General features: G+C 40.4%; 1 protein-coding gene across 8 annotated transcripts in view; it reads left to right on the forward strand.

Moving 5' to 3' along the window:
* SIPA1L1 (signal induced proliferation associated 1 like 1) overlaps nucleotides 1-24,140 on the forward strand; it is a 158,651-nt gene that overhangs the window by 21,365 nt on the left and 113,146 nt on the right. For all 8 annotated transcript variants that reach the window (XM_072115606.1, XM_072115603.1, XM_072115607.1 and 5 more), the window contains exon 2: nucleotides 22,088-22,180. The gene's annotated coding sequence lies outside the window, so the exon portion shown is untranslated. The remainder of the gene's footprint in view (nucleotides 1-22,087; nucleotides 22,181-24,140) is intronic.

Genomic DNA, 24,140 nt, shown 5'->3' on the forward strand with positions numbered 1-24,140 from the left:
TCCTTGTGTATTGGACTTCTGTCTCTTTTCCAAGGATTTGGGCACCACTGAAGATATGTCTCCACACATATGGAACCCATGCACCCCACAGCTTGACATTGTACCCCTTCTTTCCTGTGAATAGGAGTAATGCCGTCATCTTTCTTATATAGTATTTTTCCTCTTCTGTTATTGGTTCATTTATAGGGGGACATTTATCTGGGCTTTTCCAATCGGTTTTTCTGCAAAGAAGCACCAAAACAATCTCTGTGCCTAGCGAACCACCAGACATTGAGATTACTTACCCTCTCAAGGCAGGCACTCCTCCTCTATAGCCTGCGACCGCTCAGTCCTCAAGGTCACAGGTATCGGCACACTCTGGCGCCGCCGGAGAGGCAGGACTTTTCATCATAAGTCCATACCCAAAGAGCCGGTGTATGATAAATGTCCCTCTTAGACCACCATACAAAGGATGACACTTGTACCAAAGTAATGATTGGTGGGACACGATCTCATTGTGTGCCCTATACTTTGTTCAGCTACTTGTCGTCCATGATTTTTCGATGCTTGGAGCAACAGTTTTTTTTGACAAATGGAATAAAGAGAATAAAGTTGTAGATGAAGACTATATTGTTCATATGTTTTTGTCTCCTTTGTTTCTGGGAAAACCTGATCCCATCCATTTTGTAGCAGCACGCCCAGAACTAATGCTTGTTGTGGAATTCAGGAGCAATGCCTTGTAATTCATTAGTCGTCTGCTCGCATGATATATGCATCGCTCCGTGCCCCTAGGTAATAGCAGGAGGCTCTCATTTATTGTACAGCAATCCATCATCTAGCATTTCTACACTTTGTTATGTCTGCTGGTTTTTACATGACGCAAGTCTTTTATGCTTGGTGGTTTAGAATATTTAATGTTTATATGTATTTCATTTAGATTTATACTTGTATTCTTTTACATGTATCCATAACACATTGGCCATTCTCTTACTGCATAGAAGCCGAAAATGAGCTCTCCTCTATGAGGTCTGCCTGGTATGCAGGGACTGTCAGCTAATTTGCATTTCTTTATTTCCCATGGAGCCTCGCCTGAAAATAAGTCTCCATACACCAGCTGCATCTCTTCAAGTATCAGCTGGCTGATCCGCGTGGAAACACATGACTGCAAGGCTCTGTTCACATTCCTGTTATGTGCTTTTTGTCAGAGTTCCATTGTTCTTTTCATCAACTCTTCTCTATCTGTTTTGGATGGGAACAGTGGGTCTGATTTTGGACCACATTGACCGTATTTGGTCTGTAAAGGAAAGTTGCCACCAGATCTTATCCCATTAAACTACTAGCCCCCTCAGGTAGGGAATCAAATGGTCTTTGTAGAATTCCCTCTCTTATCATTAGAGCTCTGGCTCCAGACCCCACACTACTTCCTATTTGGGGACACTGGAGGGAAGCTACAATGATGATCTGACTATGCCCTCCTTTTAATGGTATTGAAGTATTGCACTTTGCAATAAATAAGTGGGTTTTGGGTTGTAGTTTGGGTATTCGGAATGTGATATAGTTATGCATTTACTTGTAGTGTTTACACAATTCTATATTTTTTTCCCGTTCTTTACTTGAGGACTACTTGAATGGCTTTTTAACACTCCAGTGTGGCGGGTGCTGAAGACATGGCTATGGGATGAGGCTATGGCTTCTGTAGGATTGGGCCGTATGAGATGAAGCAGAGTCAGCGTGAGCTGCACTCCATCATTATCTGGTTCTTATCTCTGCAGGCAGTGAATGACATAAGCCCTGGAGACATGAGGTGAAAGCATCAGGACCTCTAGGAAGTGTTATCCTGCACATGGTCACCAGTGACCTAACACCAGCTGTTCTCAGTCATTAGACAGTCTCCTCCTAGGTGTCCTGGATCATCCATCAGCTGGTCACGGAGAAGTCTTGCTGTTCTGTCACTTTTTATTATCTTGCTGTGAGCTTGTACTGATCGCTTGTTTATATGAAGTCAGCGATATTATGTAAGGATTTGGTTCCACCCGGCAGTAAGCGCTAATGGGCAGGGTCCTCTCTCCTTTGTCTCTTTTGTTGATAGATGCTTATGTCAATATTAGTCTTGCGTTCTGTTTTTATGTTGTAATGTTGAAGCTGTATACATAATAGTTATTGTTGCGTTTTTATAATGCTGAGTGTGGTTTTGCCGCAGGTTGTTTTAGGTTATGTTTCCCTTTCAGAAGAGCCTGTACAGCCTTGTTGAGAGTCTCCTTCTGAAGGATTTAGTAATACCTTACTATACTTGGAGGACATAAAAATGGAGGAGACGGATAGAAGCTGTGCCCAATTTATCACAATGTTGGATGCTGTATGTTAAATTTGGCACATTCTCCTAGAACCTTTACCTAATCCACATCTTGACTGGCTTATTGGCACCATACTTTTGCTCCAAAATAACGTGCCTGACGGCTGAGGCAATGATATTATTTAACTTAATCATAAAAACAATAAACCTTAATGCGTGACATTTATTATAGCACAATGCAGTGTTAAAGCAGTGGACCCCTCAATTTCCCCATAGGGAAAAAAATGGAATGGAGGTGGCATATTCACTCTATTCGAAAATACTTGCACTGCGGAAAACTGGCGTACAAGCAATGATACATCTCCCCCATTGTTACAAACGAGGGTACAGATAAGTTTACATACGCTACATCGGGACGACAACGGACTTTCGTCTGCTTGTCGCTAACTTGCTTAGAGTTCTTAGTTACATAGTTACATACAGACATACAATGTGGACGTATACAATTGTACGACAACACCAGTGGTAACTTACAGCTTACTCAGTTACTGGATACCGCATATCCCCTCAGGTCTAGCGCTGATGCACTACAGGATAGGAATATTAGTACTGAGTAGTAGTGTGTCCATGTATGCAGGATAAGAGTAGAAGTGCTGTGCTGTGCCAATGTATCCAGAACTAGAGTAGCACTATGCTGTGCCCATATAAATGCAGGATGAGATGAGTAGTACTATGCTATGCATGTATATACACAGGATGAGAAGAGTAGTACTATGCTATGCATGTATATATACAGGATGAGAAGAGTAGTACTATGCTATGCATGTATATATACACAGGATGAGAAGAGTAGTACTATGCTGTGCCTGTATATATACAGGATGAGAAGAGTAGTACTGTGCTGTGTCTGTATATATACAGGATGAGAAGAGTAGTACTGTGCTGTGTCTGTATATATACAGGATGAGAAGAGTAGTACTATGCTGTGCATGTATATACACAGGATGAGAAGAGTAGTACTATGCTATGCATGTATATATACAGGATGAGAAGAGTAGTACTATGCTATGCATGTATATATACACAGGATGAGAAGAGTAGTACTATGCTGTGCCTGTATATATACAGGATGAGAAGAGTAGTACTATGCTGTGCCTGTATATATACAGGATGAGAAGAGTAGTACTATGCTATGCATGTATATATACAGGATGAGATGAGTAGTACTATGCTATGCATGTATATATACAGGATGAGATGAGTAGTACTATGCTATGCATGTATATATACACAGGATGAGAAGAGTAGTACTATGCTATGCATGTATATATACAGGATGAGAAGAGTAGTACTATGCTATGCATGTATATATACAGGATGAGAAGAGTAGTACTATGCTATGCATGTATATTTACAGGATGAGAAGAGTAGTACTATGCTATGCATGTATATATACAGGATGAGAAGAGTAGTACTATGCTGTGCCTGTATATATACAGGATGAGAAGAGTAGTACTATGCTATGCATGTATATATACAGGATGAGATGAGTAGTACTATGCTATGCATGTATATATACAGGATGAGAAGAGTAGTACTATGCTATGCATGTATATACACAGGATGAGAAGAGTAGTACTATGCTGTGCCTGTATATATACAGGATGAGAAGAGTAGTACTATGCTGTGCCTGTATATATACAGGATGAGAAGAGTAGTACTATGCTGTGCATGTATATATACAGGATGAGAAGAGTAGTACTATGCTATGCATGTATATATACAGGATGAGATGAGTAGTACTATGCTATGCATGTATATATACAGGATGAGATGAGTAGTACTATGCTATGCATGTATATATACACAGGATGAGAAGAGTAGTACTATGCTATGCATGTATATATACACAGGATGAGAAGAGTAGTACTATGCTATGCATGTATATATACAGGATGAGAAGAGTAGTACTATGCTATGCATGTATATATATATACAGGATGAGAAGAGTAGTACTATGCTATGCATGTATATTTACAGGATGAGAAGAGTAGTACTATGCTATGCATGTATATATACAGGATGAGAAGAGTAGTACTGTGCTGTGTCTGTATATATACAGGATGAGAAGAGTAGTACTATGCTGTGCATGTATATATACAGGATGAGAAGAGTAGTACTATGCTATGCATGTATATACACAGGATGAGAAGAGTAGTACTATGCTATGCATGTATATATACAGGATGAGAAGAGTAGTACTATGCTATGCATGTATATATACACAGGATGAGAAGAGTAGTACTATGCTGTGCCTGTATATATACAGGATGAGAAGAGTAGTACTATGCTGTGCCTGTATATATACAGGATGAGAAGAGTAGTACTATGCTATGCATGTATATATACAGGATGAGAAGAGTAGTACTATGCTATGCATGTATATATACAGGATGAGATGAGTAGTACTATGCTATGCATGTATATATACAGGATGAGATGAGTAGTACTATGCTATGCATGTATATATACAGGATGAGATGAGTAGTACTATGCTATGCATGTATATATACAGGATGAGATGAGTAGTACTATGCTATGCATGTATATATACACAGGATGAGAAGAGTAGTACTATGCTGTGCCTGTATATATACAGGATGAGAAGAGTAGTACTATGCTATGCATGTATATATACAGGATGAGAAGAGTAGTACTATGCTATGCATGTATATATACAGGATGAGAAGAGTAGTACTATGCTATGCATGTATATTTACAGGATGAGAAGAGTAGTACTATGCTATGCATGTATATATACAGGATGAGAAGAGTAGTACTATGCTGTGCCTGTATATATACAGGATGAGAAGAGTAGTACTATGCTATGCATGTATATATACAGGATGAGATGAGTAGTACTATGCTATGCATGTATATATACAGGATGAGAAGAGTAGTACTATGCTATGCATGTATATACACAGGATGAGAAGAGTAGTACTATGCTGTGCCTGTATATATACAGGATGAGAAGAGTAGTACTATGCTGTGCCTGTATATATACAGGATGAGAAGAGTAGTACTATGCTGTGCATGTATATATACAGGATGAGAAGAGTAGTACTATGCTATGCATGTATATATACAGGATGAGATGAGTAGTACTATGCTGTGTCTGTATATATACAGGATGAGATGAGTAGTACTATGCTGTGTCTGTATATATACACAAGATGAGATGAGTAGTACTATGCTGTGCCTGTATATATACAGGATGAGAAGAGTAGTACTATGCTGTGTCTGTATATATACAGGATGAGATGAGTAGTACTATGCTATGCATGTATATTTACAGGATGAGATGAGTAGTACTATGCTATGCATGTATATATACAGGATGAGATGAGTAGTACTATGCTATGCATGTATATATACACAGGATGAGAAGAGTAGTACTATGCTATGCATGTATATATACACAGGATGAGAAGAGTAGTACTATGCTATGCATGTATATATACAGGATGAGAAGAGTAGTACTATGCTGTGCCTGTATATATACAGGATGAGAAGAGTAGTACTATGCTGTGCCTGTATATATACAGGATGAGAAGAGTAGTACTATGCTATGCATGTATATATACAGGATGAGAAGAGTAGTACTATGCTGTGCCTGTATATACACAGGATGAGAAGAGTAGTACTATGCTATGCATGTATATATACAGGATGAGAAGAGTAGTACTATGCTGTGCCTGTATATATACAGGATGAGAAGAGTAGTACTATGCTGTGCCTGTATATATACAGGATGAGAAGAGTAGTACTATGCTGTGCCTGTATATACACAGGATGAGAAGAGTAGTACTATGCTATGCATGTATATATACAGGATGAGAAGAGTAGTACTATGCTGTGCCTGTATATATACAGGATGAGAAGAGTAGTACTATGCTGTGCCTGTATATATACAGGATGAGAAGAGTAGTACTATGCTATGCATGTATATATACAGGATGAGAAGAGTAGTACTATGCTGTGCCTGTATATATACAGGATGAGAAGAGTAGTACTATGCTGTGCCTGTATATATACAGGATGAGAAGAGTAGTACTATGCTATGCATGTATATATACAGGATGAGATGAGTAGTACTATGCTATGCATGTATATATACAGGATGAGAAGAGTAGTACTATGCTATGCATGTATATATACACAGGATGAGAAGAGTAGTACTATGCTATGCATGTATATATACAGGATGAGATGAGTAGTACTATGCTATGCATGTATATATACAGGATGAGAAGAGTAGTACTATGCTATGCATGTATATATACAGGATGAGATGAGTAGTACTATGCTATGCATGTATATATACAGGATGAGAAGAGTAGTACTATGCTGTGCCTGTATATATACAGGATGAGATGAGTAGTACTATGCTATGCATGTGTATATATACAGGATGAGATGAGTAGTACTATGCTATGCATGTATATATACAGGATGAGATGAGTAGTACTATGCTATGCATGTATATACACAGGATGAGAAGAGTAGTACTATGCTGTGTCTGTATATATACAGGATGAGAAGAGTAGTACTATGCTGTGCCTGTATATATACAGGATGAGATGAGTAGTACTATGCTATGCATGTATATATACAGGATGAGATGAGTAGTACTATGCTATGCATGTATATATACAGGATGAGATGAGTAGTACTATGCTATGCATGTATATATACAGGATGAGAAGAGTAGTACTATGCTATGCAATGCTGTGTCCACGTATACAGGATACATGTAGTAGTGCTGAACAGTCTCCATATACATAGGATACGTGTTATTGTACTGTATTATACTTGTACCTTTAATTCAGGATAGTAATAGATCTACGTACACCTGTATTTGCCCCGGCTCTCTTTGTCCTGAGGATGTAGATGGAGTTGTAGTTAGGACTCTGGTGGTCGCTTTGTTGTAGCTGCACACTTGTCCACATCTTATCTTTAGGCTGTGACCTGTCTGCTCTGATTTGACAGACACCCTTACAATTTTTATGCACAGTTGTTGGAATACTTTAAGAAGAAATATATGCAAGCCTAACAAAGCCCTGTGCCCCAGCAATCAGCCAGGAGCGCTGCCACCAGTGATTGGCAATCCTGATAACAGGAGCCGTGCAGAATAACGCTATCAACAAGGACAGGAACGTCTTATATTGTGTGCCACCGCTGCCGAATCTCTGTAGGAAGTGATATTTTTACTTGACCCTTAGATGACCAGTTTCCCTCCTGGCTTCCTCTTGCCTCCTTCGAGCATAAATAATAGATCTTTATAAACTCATCTGGAACTTAGTGGATGTGATGCTAACTCTGGTAATGCTATTTGTATATCCAAGTACACAGGGGTGCAACTTGCCCTCTATGTACATTTCAGATTATTAAAAATCGGTAAATAGTATAGATCTTTATCATGTGAAAGTCAGGACACCTCTATGCATACACATATGATAAACCAATTTGGTTTGTTTTTACAAAGCTGGTCCAGTCAAAATTTACATTTCTCCTTTAAAACAGACTTGGGTTTAATGACGTCTTTTCCCTCTTGTATAACCCCAAAATTATGGGCAAACCCGTCTCGGCAAAATATGCATTTATTTCAGTAGGGAGGGATGTGGCATGAAGGATGAGGAAGTGGATTTTTGGACTATTGCGCTGTATGACTGAGTACTGATCCCAACACAATTGGTATAGACTGGTATATGTGGTAGTAATGAGATTGTGATTTTCCATTTCCACATTCCCATCACATCCCTGCCATCACCCTGTATGACCCTGGTCTTCAATGTGCTGCCACATGACCTGACCTCAATTATCACAGGAAAATTGCTCCTTGTTTTGCCGCTAGCTCTATAGATTTCTGGCACAACTTGGTTTCAGCACTTGTGGCAGATCGGAGAACGGGATACAGTATTTTAACAAGTTCTATTATTACAGATGAGGTCATTGCATTTTGTACAAGTATCATGGTGCTCATTCATAGAGTGCAGGCCTGGAATAGACATGAATGGCCTTACATAACACCGGATGATCCAGCTGGTAAACAATTTGCTATCTCCCCCCCCTGACAGCAGGCCGGTCCTCTGGAACATGCCAAGTAATAAGTGCTGTAGACTAGAGGACACTATCCAGGAGGTTTATTATGTGCCCGGCAGAGGCGCCCGGACCGCATCGCCTCTAATGAACATGCCACTTAGAGCGAAATGAAAAATGTGTGAACCCGAGGAAGCGCTTTGTCTCTGAAAGGAGATGTCTGCATTCTCGCCTCTAATGAAGATATTGAGAAAGTGTTGAGAAAAGATTCTTCCATAGGGGCCGAGAAATTAATTAATTAATTAATATTAATGATGACAAGCTGTGTACCCTAAACAGTTACTAAAACAACCCCCCCCCCCCCCGACCGTTAGATGACGCGAGCCATTGCAGAGCAACGTGGGGGTAGTTCAGGTCTTCCAAATAGTTTAATGTATCTAATTTTGATACAAGAGGTCTATCTATTCCTGTTGGGAGGGTCTAGGAAGAAATAGTGTTTGCAACATGCTTCATAGTGACTCTGGTAAAGTGCCTAGAGGGTGGTACCATTTATGATATGGATAGTGTCACACTTACTGGTGCTATGATGAGAGTATAAAACAGTATTTACACTCAGGCCGTGCGTTTTTTAACGGACTGCTTAAAAACAGCCCAAAAACGGGTTCAAAACGCCAAGTGTGCCGCCGGTCTTAAAGAGAAATTTAAGGTCTATTACCCACAAGCTAGTTTTATGCGTCCAATTTGCATGACACTCGTATCGTGTACTGTACTGGAACGTCCTGTGCTGGCCAGAACAAAACTTGGCATGTCGGGTCAGTTCTGCTTGCTGAGTATTAGGGTCGGGCAATCTAACAAGCACATGGTGCAACTTGGACGCATCCAACTCACTTGTGGGGAACAGGCCTAATTACAACTGGGATCGGTGCGGAGATTGGTTACCGGTTAAACGTGATTCAATGTATGGGATACTGGCCGCCATAAGAAACTCTCCACTTCCAGCACGTATACATTGCACCTCATTGTGTGAAATGGGGAGGTGGGGAGAGGGGGTAGGTTGTGTAGACAAACCAGACAATGTTCACCGGCAATAAAGGTTATCTGGGAAATTGCATCTCTACAGGTGGACCTGGAAGCCGACTTGTCACTTCTATTTGACTTCTGCAATCACCATGGCAACAAAATATTGCTTGTGTCCTTCTGATAGAAGAATCCTAGCACGTAATAATAATAATTCTATAAATAAAATATATAGCGCACACAGATTATGCAGCTCTGCACAAAGCATGACAAACCAGTCCCTGTCCCCATGGGGCTCACAATCTAAACAACCTACCAGTATGTTTTGGAGTGTGGGAGGAAACCGGAGGAAACCCACGCAAGCACGAAGAAGAACATACAAACTCTTTGCAGATGTTGACCTGGGTGGGATTTGAACCCAGGACCCCAGCGCTGCAAGGCAGAAGTGCTACTCACTCAGCCACCGTGCTGCCCCACGTACCAATATTGGGGAAAATTCAGAGAAATGGACACCAGAGTATTAATATGTAATATTATATTAATATGTAATAGATATAAAATATGCAGGAGACTTGTATTTGCTGTTCTCTCTGAGAAGTTTGCAAGTTCCTTTGGTGGTCTGTTTACCCGGATCAAAGGGGTTTGTTTATGAAGATCTATGTGGGATTTTTAAAAATATGAATATTGTGAAACTGCTAGTGAAGGGGTGGACAAAAGGGTGCACTTCTGTTTCCTATTGGACAGATTAGGTGGTAACGCTTACCGGGTTTGGGCCCAATTAACCTCTAGTCGTTTTTTAAACTGGGTGTAATTTATTTTTTGCGTACATTGAGACGTGTCTATAGTATGTGTTTGTACTCTTAAACACACAGCAGGTCACAGGAAGGTAAATCTCTGTTCCACAGACGCCTGTGAGTCACCCGGGTGCCTCATATTTCATTCCACGTACATCTCCGTGCAGCAAGGTGTGCTGTCTGTGCTGTGCGCCCGCTGATGCATGCAGATAGGAATTATACTCCGTCTAGATGTCTTTGCTGTCTCTCAACACATAGGAAGGGAGCTAGATTAGTCTGACATTCACAAGGTGACAGCCTGGGAGCTATTTATGATAAGTTTTGAAAGCGAGTGTTAATAGAGTTAGAAAAATGAGATTTTTTTTTGTAATTTGTTATAGAATTATTTTATTTTTGTATGCAGAGTGATGTAATCCCCAATGTATATTCACAATCACTGGTCGGCCCTAAAATCTTATAAACTTGTGAAGGATTGGTCATTGTGCAATGACTCCCCCATACACATGCATGCTCGGCTCTGCAGATCTAGTACACAGGAGAAGAAAGAACATGACTACCACCGGTGCTTCCCCGGGTGTTTTTATATCATTATATACTTCAAGAGTGGAAGAAAACAATGACATTGTCAGCACTTGTCTCTAAGTGCCTGTCCTGAAAGTCCATTTTTGCAGGTGTATCAGGGCTGAGTTTTGGAAAACAAAAAAAATAAATTGTAATATGTAGCGATTAGAAGTGATTTTTTTTATTATTGGTTGTACAGGTTTGGGTTTTCTCTTGTGCTTTGCAGAATTCTGCTGCTTGTTCTCATATTGGCCAATCAGCTCGTGATCCGTAATAGTAGTAGTGGTAGTATTAGTGGTTCCTACCAGTCTTACATGTGACCATGTGAGAGATGCACATACATATATATAGAAGTAACAAAAGGAGCAGCACTCTGGAAGTCAGGTGTGAACAAAGTTGTGGTCTCCTTTATTTCATGTGAAGCGTTAATGATATTTCGGCTCATACTGTGCCTTTTTCAAGCCTCAATATGAGCCAAAATGTCGCTACCGCTTCACATGATATAAAGGAGACCTGACCTGTTCACACCTGACTTCCGGAGTGCTGCTGGTTTTTTTTTTTTTTTTTTAACTTGTATACATGGAGGATCTTTGACCCAATCTTGGACAGCTTGCACCCATTGTTTTTGTTTCGGCGTGCTGCTTGGACTTTCTTTGTGTACACATACAGATAGATATTTTAAAGTTCTGTCTCTGATTTCTCCTAATCCCATGGTTTGCATAGGAGGTAGTCTTGTTTAGTGTGTAGCTTATATATGTATATATTACAGGTTATGTGTGTATATTCTGCACTCACAGCTGTGTATCTTTGTAAAGCTGCACGTCGCTAAGAGGCCAAGTCATGGAAAGCAATGGATATATACAAACATTGCAGATCCAAGATTTTTATTTTACATCTTTGTTGCTTTTCTGTTACTTCAAAGGATTCAGTTTTGTTTGTGTTTGGAAGATTAATCTGTTTCCCCACTATACAGTTTATATTAAGATATGTACTTTTTAACAATGTTTAACCTGTCTTGTACAGTCTCTGATAATTATCTGGAGGTGAAGTTACAATGCTGCTGGTTGTCATATGCGCTTAGCGACCATGAAGTGTATATACCAAGCTATAAATTTGTGTGTATCTAGAGCAATCTGTCCGTCCTCTCGGTTTCTGCTTACAGCCCATCATTGGCCGTCGTGGCCCTATTACAGACATCCTGGTTCCCATCTCTAAGCTACGCTGCCACCACTACAGCCAGTGATCTGTATGGACATGGGACGGCTGTGACGGACTTGTCCAACATTGAATGTCTCTTCCGTCCTGGAAAATTAAGAATTGAGGCCGGAATGTAAATGTTGCTGATTTACCAATTCATTAGAAATTATATACATGTGATCTGGCTATATATGTATATGTTACAAATCCATTTCTTTTCACATCTGTATGACATCTGTCAATCAGTTTTTTTTTTGTCAATCATTGATAGCATATTGACATAAACAAAAGTAGTATTTTTTTGAGCCCTTGGGCTTGTCCAAAGAAAGCCTTGAATTGTGGATGGTAAATGGCTATCTTTTTATTACGTGCAATAGATTTTATGATGAAAATAATCTGTCTCATGATTGCTTTATGAAATACTTGTGTTAGCCATAAAACAACTCTTCCGCTCTTATTATATCTGTCGTTTTGATCTTCATATAAAAATTTCAATACATTGACATCAGGTTAGTGTAATTTTGAGGGCGGTATGCCCCTCCTCAGTCTGGCGCTCTTATATTTTAGAATGGGTAGGGGCCTACCATAAATGGCAACTCCCCTAATAATAATTAATAGTAATTCCTTTATTTATATAGCGCACAGAGCTTACCAAATCAGTCCTTGTCCCCAATGGGGCTCCCCTCTGTCCATTTATTCATACATTTCTCAAAGAACCTTGTGCAGTAGTGTTATAAGGGAAATAAGCTACAGAATTCTCATACTGTAGGGGAAATGATTAATTAGTACAACAACCTTGTCAGGAGGGAAGACAGATCCTCTGGAAATATTAATGTAATGTTGGGGATTTCTCAGAATTGTCTGAGGTTAAAATTGTTATAGTTGCCCAGAGAAACCAATTAGAGCTCAGTTTTTATTTTCCCACAGCTGTTAATAATATGAAAGCTGATTGGTTGCCATGGGACACTAGAACCGTTCTGTTATCAGACACTTCTGATAAACCTCTGACAATGAGTCCATAATATAACGATTGCCATTTCCTTATATCATCTCAGGAATGGAGTCATCTATAGTCAGTTTCCCGATTGATGTAAGGCAGTATAATATTACTGTAATGCCTCCCGGTGATCTAATGGCCGCCCTGACCTGTAGGGTTACAGTACGTGAGCGTCTTCTTCAGGTGTGTGTGTCTGAAGTTTACGTTGCGTATCAATGTTGTAACGTTAGATGGAAAACCACAGCATTCCATTCTGGGAAGGTAATCCAGCCGTGGTCTCGCCATGCTAATTTGCAGAAACATAAAAGCAGTTCTTAGTAAGTTTTATAGATCTGGCTGTTTATTTTGTAAGGACGATTAGCATCTTAGACCGAGCAGATAGTTCTGTTTTCAGAGAAAATCACAATTGGAATGAGTAAATAACATAGTGAGTGGCTGCGGCCATTGAATGTGCCCTTACAGTTCTCGGTGTGTATTTACTTAAGTGCTGGCTTGGAGAACACTTGAGTTGCCTGGTGTACCCTCTGCGTAATCCCTTGTCCGGGCTTCACAATGTCAAAAGGAAACTCAATCTATCAATTAGAACCGAGCCAAGGATCTGTGCTATCTGCGCTGAACTCTTAGCTAGTCTCAGGCTGCACCTTTTGTTACATCTCCTGTATTTCTCAGACTTGATCTCCATAGCCGTGTGTCCATGTCACTCTATTCTTTTATGCTGTCGTCTACTTCTTATCCTGAACGTACCCCAGATATAACCCTTAATGGCTGCTCCATGACATTATACATTATACTTCCTATAGGTCAAAGTTTCTTACTGTTGAATATTAAAGTATCAAAACTGTGGGAGAACTGTAGACCACTGTTTTATTGATTGTAAGCTCTTGTGAGCAAGCCCGCCCCTTCCTATTATTTATATGACCTTTGTTATTGCTTTGTAATGTCTTATTTTGTCTGTACGTGTTCCCCATGATCTGTAAAGCCCTGTGGAATATGATGGCTAGATGTATATGCATTTAGGATGTTTGTATCCATGATATTAAATCCTATGTGTTGTGGTATAGGCCTGTAAAATTCAATGGCATTATATAACGGTTATGCATATAGGATGTTCAGACCCCTAATATTGAGACTTATGCATTTCGGTATGTGCTTGATCAGGCTTATAAGGACATATTCTCTCAATAACACAACTATGTACTGTATAACATTGCAATAAAATATGGTAGAATTTTTTTTTTTTTATATGGTCACCAGGGCTGTAAATATATACTCGCCTCTTTCCAGTCCTCTGATTCATCATTTGTTAACAGAGAATTGGCATTGACATCTTGTCTGCATTGTGGACCCACTACAAGCTTACTGGTAAGGCTGTGCCACTGTCTATACCATATCACTGCTGAGCCTCTGTAACAGGGGCACTGCACTGGAGCAATAGCACGAATGAGGCAAATGTAGGCTGGTTATATACATATATATCTCCTGGACAACCCTTTTACACCACTTTTAAACTGCATAGTACATGGCTTTGTTCGATTCATCTCAGATCATGTACCATGTGGTTGCTCTACTTCTAGAACTTTACTCTAGACCTGAGCAGATCACTAGGGATCAACCCTGAAGTACCGTGTTTTTCGGACTATAAGGCGCACTAAAAATCCTTTGATTTTCTCAGAAATCAAAGGTGCGCCTTATATATAAACCGTACTTACACACAGCAGCTGCCTTGAACTGTGCACAAGTCTGCCACCTGCTGGTCATTCATCCTTATAATCAGGTGCGCCTTATAATCCGGTGTGCCTTATATATGAACCTAGACGTTTCAGCAGGCATTTATTGATGGTGCGCCTTATAGTCCGAAAAATACTGTAGGTACTAAAAAAAAAAGTATATACTATTATTAACTTTCTGATACTCTGTTGCTGCAGTAAAGCGACTAATGCAGTCCGGTACCATTCAGAATAAACCTTTACAAACACGTCTGTTCCTGGTAAAGATAAATTCCCATAATCTGCTTACCTCTCTGAGTTATAATTTTGGCAAAGCGGTTCATGTTATAGTTATGATATGCAGCAACAATATACGTAGAGACTTACTTAAAGCTCCCATATAGCTTTTTATTTGGAAACGGAGAAATTCCAGATAAAGCCAAGACGCGTCCATTGTTTTCTATTGATTTTGTGACATTCTTCTTGAATAAATATTTATCTAACGTATTGACCTGGAAGGAGCGACATCTCAAGGTGCCTCATGTCACAGCGTTGTCAGTGCTCCTTTGATAAATGACTGGCGTCATCCTTATAAAACACTGCAATCCAATAACATCAGAGGGGGAATTGTACGCCCGTCACTGGTTTGTAGGGTGTCAGTCGGCTCTATAGTAATTTGTATTGATTTGACCCCGAAAAAAGAAAACTCTGCCGTGGCTGCGTGTAAGCGACGTGTAAACTGTAACTCTTATTGACAACACTGTCACTTGATTGAAAATTCTTCTTTGCAATTTATTACCGGGGCCATCTGCTCGCTGCCAATTAATTTGTGAGAACTTTCGTGTTAATTACTTTACCCACATGCGAGCCATGAAAATCTTGTGGTGAAAGTCACCTTTAAATATTCTGCAGGCCGGCTGCTGCTACACCGCAATTTGTACCGAGCGGAGAAGGTCACCCATCAGCCGTACAACACTGACCTATACATTATCTGACTGTGATTTCTCTGCTGCCCTTCCTGTAACGAAATTACTGTAATCTCGCTGGAAACTATTGTAACCTGCAAAAGGCTACAGCGTATCATATGTTTTAAATATCAGATATTTTTGTTACTTACCTTCCCAGAAATGACGGCTTGCTTTACGTAAAACCTTTCTTCATAATCAAGTATCCTAGCAACTGTGCGAGAGTGATGTCACCGCTTCCCTGAATTATAAGATAGTCCAAATTGTCTAAAATTAGAGTTGTTGTTATGTGGCTCGATTTGGGTTTCTTGAATGTTACCTGTTTTCTGGACATTGGTGGGATGAGTACTTGCTGAATAAGTCCACCTTCACACAGCAGTATTTTGGTTGCTACTTTTCACCGGTATTTGGAAGCCATACATACAGAGTGGGTCCTAGTCCTGTCTGAGCACAAAATAAATGGATGGTACACGGGTGTCTAATGCATGTCGTCTGTATTTGCACATTAAAAGTTTGGGGCAAGCTAATGATACAATTTGCTAGCCTTCCATTCTTTTCTTATTTTGCAAATTCACGCCAATGACCTATGGACCACAAAAACCAACCAGCAGCTCGAGAATCAGAAGAATGAGGCATCTCAAGCCCCCCAGTAGCACTTCCAGGTTTCAGTCATTTTTAGGTTGCAAAGGAAATGGAATGGGACAGAGCGATCGATCACAGCCCAGAGCCGGGGGTCCCCTGTTCTGCTAACACTGGTGGGTCCAACAGCCAAGACCACCTGCGATAATTTATTATTATTAATGACCCAATATCTTTAAACCGGCTTTGCTGATCACAAGCTCATCTTCTATCCATGGGGCCTTCCTACTTGGCCTCAACTCTTACCCGATAGCAGATACTGAGGGAAATAAGGATTGAGAAAGTTTCAAATTAACTTTCCCTTTTGGGAGATAGATAGATATATAAGAGATATATATTTATCTCCTTAGTTCCAAAGAAGTGAAAAACTAGCAACAACATGTAGCGTGTGCAAAGCCGCAATGAATCTAGGCAAAAAAGATTCCTCCAAGTATTTGATTGAAAAGGCAGCGCAACAGAAAAAAGTTGAAAAATGGGGGTTTTAATCCAAAGGTGACGATGTTTCGGCTCTTACAAACCCCGAGCCTTTCTCAAGTGAGATCAAATATCTATATCTTTAGTCATTTCATATTAAAATAGAAACTAAGAAATGTAAAAATAAATCTTGACATATCCCAGAACGTCTGTCGGGCTTCAGCAGGAGCTCCCCATCTCTTTCCAGGCTGCCGTGATACAGGATTGCTAGGCCTTTCCTCTACAGATGGATCCTGTGTTATCTGCAGGGTTTCTGCAAGACTTTTTCTCTGGAACATTGAGAACTCTGCAGATCAGCAAACATTGAGCGCAACTTTACCTCCCGTTAACTTTTATCATTCATCTCTAGGTTTTTATTCCTTTCCAAGTGTAGCTCAGCCTCATGAATATTACATTTACATGAGTTATTAGAGAATATTTAGCAGTGAGAGAGGCCTGTGTGTATCTATTACCCAGCTCTTTCCTTTGTGATTAGAAGGTCTTGAGACAAATTTTGTTCACCAGCAACCCGAGATGACTTCTCCTTTTATATCCTTGGCCTAATTTTAGGGTTGGTTAAAATTGCTCAGATTTGCTCTTTGCTTGTATTTCTATTAGCATTTTACTGAGTACATTTGTCTGTATATTTTAGAATCTGATCAATTTTTCACAATTAGAGTATGTAATTCTAGACAAATCAATCCTCGTCTGGATGAGGAGCGCTGTTGTTTAGGTGTTTGCAATCAAACGTTTCCCAGTTATAATGGTTTTTGATACGTAGATGGGAGAAGAGGCCTTCAGAGACTTTCTACAATTCTCTTCCAGTGTCTCTGATAATAATCATCCTTAAGCCCTTTCTTGAGTGGCAATGTTCATTGCATCCTCATATAACCCATCGAATCTGTGTCCTTGGTTCCTATGTGATGGCTTTGAATCAGAATCTTCTTTTTCTAGTGTAAGATTCAGTTGGTTAGAATTAAAACAGTTTTCGAAACAACTGGATCTGCAGCGAGTTGGTCATAGTGGAAAATGCACATGTACAGCAATATATAATAACAATATATAGTGACCTTTATATATGTGTGTATATATATAGTGTGTATATATTGTGTGTGTTTGTATATAGTGTGTATATATAATGTATATATGTATGTATGTGTATATTTGTGTTCCCTGCTGTTCTTTTATATAGATCACAGAAAACTGTGATCCTATAGGCTGTTATGCACATCGCATACTCCCAGCATGCCTTTCAGCGCTCTATATGGGTGTTGTATACGGGGGGGGGGGGGGGGGGGGGGGGGGGGGGGTGGCTGCTGTGACAGGGTCCCACTGGTAGGACCCCTCCTGATCATGAGAATAAGGGCGCTCTGTTTACGACAGGTCAAACATGTTCCCTAAAACTTCATTTAATGTCCCTTCAATTCGTTTTTTCTGATTGGTGGTCTCCGTTCGTGTGATTGGTGGGGCTCACAGCCGCCTGCCTCCCACTAATCAGATTGTTAACCTGTGACTACCAAAAAACATTGTATATGGAGTATTTTAGGAGGGTAATTGTAGGAACCACAAATATTATAATAGAGGAAAGGGGTATTACAATGTATTATACGTCTATTGTGGACTGAAGGGTTGCTTTAAATGATTCCTAATGATGTATTTATACCCAAATGCTGATTGTGTCCATGGAGAAATAATGACTCAAGCCTGTAGCCTGCAAACATTCGGCGCCTCTCTAATGTCTCATTATATTTGGTGCATTATTACTTGATTTGGATAGTTTGTGCTGGATGAAATTATCTCATTTAAACAAGCATCTGAATGACAGATTCCCATTCCCCATGTGTACGGCTTGTGGATAATGCTATCCCATTTTATTGTGATTAATTATTAATGGTCTAGCAATCCTAGCGCCGCCGTTCTCTAAACAGATCCGTCCGTTGTATTTTTAGATAGATGGCGATTACTCCAGAACGTGGCAGAAAACCAGACCTAGAAGCGTTCTGCATTAGGCGCCAGCAGAGGAGAAGTTACAGCGTTTCTCAGATTATTTCCCTTCCAACGCCTACATCTATAGCTCAATGGGTTCTATGGCAGCCCCCCATTTATTTTTGTGTAGGCAGATTGTATGCTTGACAGATTCTGCTGAGCATGTTGGGTGTCCACACCTGAAAATGATCATGCCGTCGCACATCCCAACACATATTACCTTAAAGGGATCTTCCTTTATTGTTACCTTCGTGTTTGTGCTGCTGCAGTTACTCTCCTTGTTTCCCTGCTGTGTCTGTTGTGTGGATAGGACAAGTACTAAGACTCGACGTACGTGTTCCTGGTGCTGCACCTATCATCTAGAGTTTTCCCTGTGTATGCAGCAAAGACAAGACATGGAGCAAAGCTGAACATGCCCATGTGTCATTACACTGGGAGGTGGACATTGGTGATGACAATCTGTATGGATCTTGGCCCACATCAGTAACTGGGCACTGCTGCCAATCACCTAGTATGTAGGAGCAGAAAAGCTGTTCCTGCCCCAATGTGACCTATAAGTTTCTGCACATTAGTAAATCGTGTGCCCTTCTAACAATTGGTGGGGGGAATTTATTAATTTAGAACGGTATAATAGCTTGTAAAGCAGCAGCTCGGAGGGGCTCTGATGACACCCTCAGAGCCCATGTTGTTTATTAGCATAATGATAAAAGTCGATATTTAGAAGAAAGGAGGCCATGGATAACACGTATAAGAGGTTCATCGCAGTCACAGGACAGAGTTGGGAATAACTAATGGCAACTGAAGACCTATAGTAAAAAGGAGGTTGTGTGGTAAAGTTTGGCATAGTGATTGTGATTACATGCAGCTTTTTGAGTGTGGAAATCCATGTTAAGGAGCTCTGTTTCTTAATACCAGAGAGGTAGCAACTTTTATGCTCTTGGGGACGCCTATTTGTCACATTGGGGCACATTTACTTACTCAGTCCCTGGGCGATCCCCGATCCGGACCGTCCGACGAGGATGAACTTTGCCGCGATTCATGAAGATCGTGTGCCCGATATCCTGCATGTGTCCCTTCCCCAATCAGGTCCGCCGGAGTTCACCTTCTTCTTCCCAGGGGCATGTAAGTGCTTGGCTTGCGACACAATTTTTAAGTAAAATCCCGCAGTTTGTCTGAATCCGCCGGATCGTCTGACGGCCGCCCCCTGATTTGTGTTGCATGAAAGCCTTTGCGATTGTGCCAAAATCTGATCGCGTGCACCAAAAAACCCTTTTAAATCCCTGTCCCAGCGGCGCAAAACGGAAATAGTTGGGATGTCTAGTCCGCGGGGCCCCATTGTGTCTTAGTTTCTGTGGTTCCTAAACCTTCCCACTTTTCTCTTCTTGGGAATGGTTAATTCTTTCACAAATATCTATAAAGACAGACTGCAGGGCGCGACATGATGGGCTTTTGTACAATGCCCTGAATACTAAGATGGCTTGGAGCTAGCGTCTAGTGTATATGTCTGGCATGTATACAGTCCTGCTGTATGGGAAGGTGATGATGTCAAGCAGCCAGTCTCCAGTGTACAATACCGAAAACATGAGATGACGCCTCTGAAGGATTGTCTGAAAGTAGAGGATTGTAAAACTTGATGTGACATGTACTCGATGTGCACTGGCTGCTGCTTTTCTGCCAAAATGTTGATGTAAGTCTTGTTATTAGAGGCTTCACATTACATATATTAGTTTTATTTTTCTTTGTGCATTGCACACTTGTAATAATTAACATATAGGGACAAGTTCACACCTTGGTTTCATCAGTTATTTTTTTTTTTATTTAGCAACCATTCTAGATACCACGAGAGGTCAAACACACAAAACAGGTGTAAATCTTTACATTCTTCCTCAGTCTCTACTTATTTGCTCATAATATCTTCGCAAAAATCTGATGAAATAACCGATGTGTTATATTCTAATTTACAAAAAATGGGGGTTTGTAAGTTCTAATTTTCATTTTGTTGTGAAGGAAGGGTAGTGACAATCTATATTCTAGCATTGAGTGTGAACCAATGGGTATGGGTCAGAACTTGATCTTTTGTTCTTAAGACATTTTTCTAACCATTTTTACTTAAGAATTGTTTCTTTACACAATTTTATTACTCTGATCAATCAGACTAATAGGCTGACACGTCATGTTCTGTAGAGATAATTTTTCAGTTGCCATCTCATTTACTTCACTAGGACAATAGTCATAGGTAACATCTATGGATCCAGTAGATAACACAGGATCACACCATTCACAATAGGCGATGGTCACAGCTCTCCTCCTTCCATACACTATGATGTCTACAGGTCACCGCGCATGCTCACAATAGTTTCCTGTATTGTCAATGCGCATATCCTCATTCATAAATAGATTGAGTTTTATTTTGTGTATTAGGGATGTAGGGTATTGTATTCTGGTTGATACACGACAGTATCGAGTATGAGAATGCTGTTACATGGTATGAGGGAGTCGTGAGTCATTGGTGGAGCAGTGGAGAACAGTCACTAAACAGAAAAAAATAAATACTTTCCTGTTTCCGATTTTGCTTCAGGAAATACATAAATATGCTCAAGGACTAACATCTCCTAGTTGGTAATGAGTCACCGACACTATTCATTAAAGTCTATGGAAACAGGTGAACTACAGAGGGATCCGTTCACCTATCATTTCTAGATTCCATTATGTACACCTTAAACGGAGAGTCTAATGGAAAGCCCAAACGTAGGTGTGACCTGGGCCTTCTCGTAGAACCTCCAGGTCACTATTGTTGTCACTTGAAGGGTCCTTTGTGCCCAATCTGTGCCTGCAGCGGACCCTGATGACTTCACTTATCATTGGGTCCTACTGAGGCCATGAATGGTTTTAGCGGGTCCAGTGACTACTGATAGATTTCCTTTTAAGGTGTAATGACTGGGACCTTATTTGTTTAGCCCACTTGTCTCCACATATACGTCATAGCCCAGATTACTCCTATACTTCCACAATGAATATAGGAATACAAGAAAACATGTTCTGGAACTGCAGAAATAAACTAGATTTGGTTTGTAAATGGAAATTCTTTCAGATCTCTATATGAGCTTCTCATGCCGAAAAATGCACATATCATCACTGCTCTCATTGACTTGTACTGACTGCTGATTAAGAATAATCGCTGCAATCATCCGCTCAGTTAATATTTCAGGGTCGGCTTTCTGCCTGGGGCACTATAATATTCTTTATGGTATAATGTGTTTTGTGTCGCTGTGAGCTGCCCTGTCCTGCCTATACAGATCAGAGATGATGGAGCACAGTTGCCGTATCCTCCTGAAACTGATACAGAGTCAGAAACGCAATGCATTTAATAAACCAGCGGCTTTGTTTTATTTCTCTAGGGTCTGGTAATGGGGCTTCATGCAGACGTTTGAGATGCAAAGCGGAAGCGGCGCACATCAAAGCGAACATCCAGAAACACAATGTTATTGCAGGTAAGCCAGTTTTATTCAGGTCAGGGATGAGAAACGAAAGGAACTGCTGATGGCTAAATGTATACATGGATTTCCACCTAGCATTACATAGTATAAGATGTTCTACATGTCTGCCTATGGGCTCGGATGGAAGAACAGGAGTTAGAAAGATGTTATTGGTGATTTATTATGTGATGGGGAAGGAGAACATAAACGACATGGTGTAAGAGGTGCTGGAAAACAGGATAATCCCTCTATTTTCCATTGTGTGTGTGTGGCAAAGATTTTCATGATCCAACTGGTTCTGGGATCAAACTAAGAACTTTTCCGCCCTGGAAGATTCCATTTGACAGGTGATATAAACTTTTATTTGGTGCCCAGAGCAATTATCCCAGTGTAAAGATGTGGAGAATACATGTTCTTCCATTATGGATCGAAAAGTAAAACTGTCTCCAAAGAATACATTTATAGATAACCATAGCAACCCGTGCCAGGCAGCTTCTGCAAAGCCTCAGCAAAGGCTGCATCAAAAAAAACAGAGCTTCCTCTATATAATAGCTGCTTGGACTACGCATTGGGTGTATTTATTCAGGGATCGTTTCTTGACATTTCAAGTCTGGAAAGCTTTTTTTTTTTTGTTGTATATAAAACATTTTTTTTTTTTTTGTCTTCTACTGGATCAACGCAGTGGGATTATATGTTAAACTTTATATGCTGTTACTATGTCACAAACATGAAACGCCCTTACAAAATAGATACATAGTATACATAGCATTTTTAAAATGTCAGAGCAAAACCCGTCTAATAGTGTACCTGCGCTATGTGGAATTTTCCATAGGTTTCATTTATCTTACACAGGATGTGTGTAGATGTGCAGGTATAAACATTCAAGAATCTAGTGAAGCTTCAATTGACTATAAGAAAGTTGTAACGTCTTTCGTGGCAAGAGTTTCCTACCATGTACATTCTGGCTAATTTTGGGAAATTTATCAGGGCTTAAACGCCAGTTTTCTGGTTTACAAGCCCTGAAATAATCGGAATTAATTGTAAACTGCCAGGAATGGTAATTATTTCTCAATTCACGCCTCCTTCGCACCAAGTGGACGTGGAAAGGTGTGAGGAGACGTGCCCAGCGTTAGACTAGGATTCTTTCCCTGCGACTGTGCACTCGCAATAGCCTGCGACCGTCCAGGGCCGAATGGTTACAAGAAAAAGAGCAATTGTTCACCAGTGCAATCGGCTGCTGGAGTAGGGATAAATGGACCCGCTGTTCCCATTTTGGGACCTGGACATACTGCCGGAATGGAGGTTGAACAACCAATCCAGCAAATTGACGCCTCTAGCAACTAGTAATGGTGTCCCCTGGCCATCCAGGGCCATGACTAGTTATGTCAGTTTGCCAGGTTGGCTATTCTGCTGCAAATCCGGCAAAATGTTGGGGTCGCTCGGCTGAACCCGAACAGGAACAGCAAGTCTGCTCATTTCCTGTGCAGCGGAGGGACTAGTCTTACATTACAAGCCAGTGCACTATGTTCTGGTGTATGAGCAATGTCCCCATACAGGGACATAATAGATGGCTAGTTTTATTTAGCTTAATAGACCACAATCATGGCTTAGTTGTCAAAAAATGTTCTTTTTTGGGGGGGGGGGGGGCAAGGGGCTTGGTGGAAAATAGTTTGGTTTGCTAAAAGGGTTGTGGCTTGCAAGTTTTGTATAAAAATTTTGCTGCAAAGTACAGGCGGTCCCCTACTGAAGAACACCCGACTTACAGATGACCCCTAGTTACAAACGGACCTCTGGATGTTGGTAATTTACTGTACTTTAGCCTTAGGCTACAGTAAACATCTATAACAGTTATCACAGGTGTCTGTAATGAAGCTTTACTATTAATCCTGGTTCTTATGATAATCCAACATTTTTAAAATTCACTTGTCACAGAGACGAAACAAAATTTGGCTGGGGCTACAATTTTAAAATATAC

The sequence above is a fragment of the Engystomops pustulosus genome, chromosome 7 (genome assembly GCF_040894005.1).
Source record: "Engystomops pustulosus chromosome 7, aEngPut4.maternal, whole genome shotgun sequence".
In the NCBI taxonomy this organism is placed as follows: domain Eukaryota; kingdom Metazoa; phylum Chordata; class Amphibia; order Anura; family Leptodactylidae; genus Engystomops; species Engystomops pustulosus.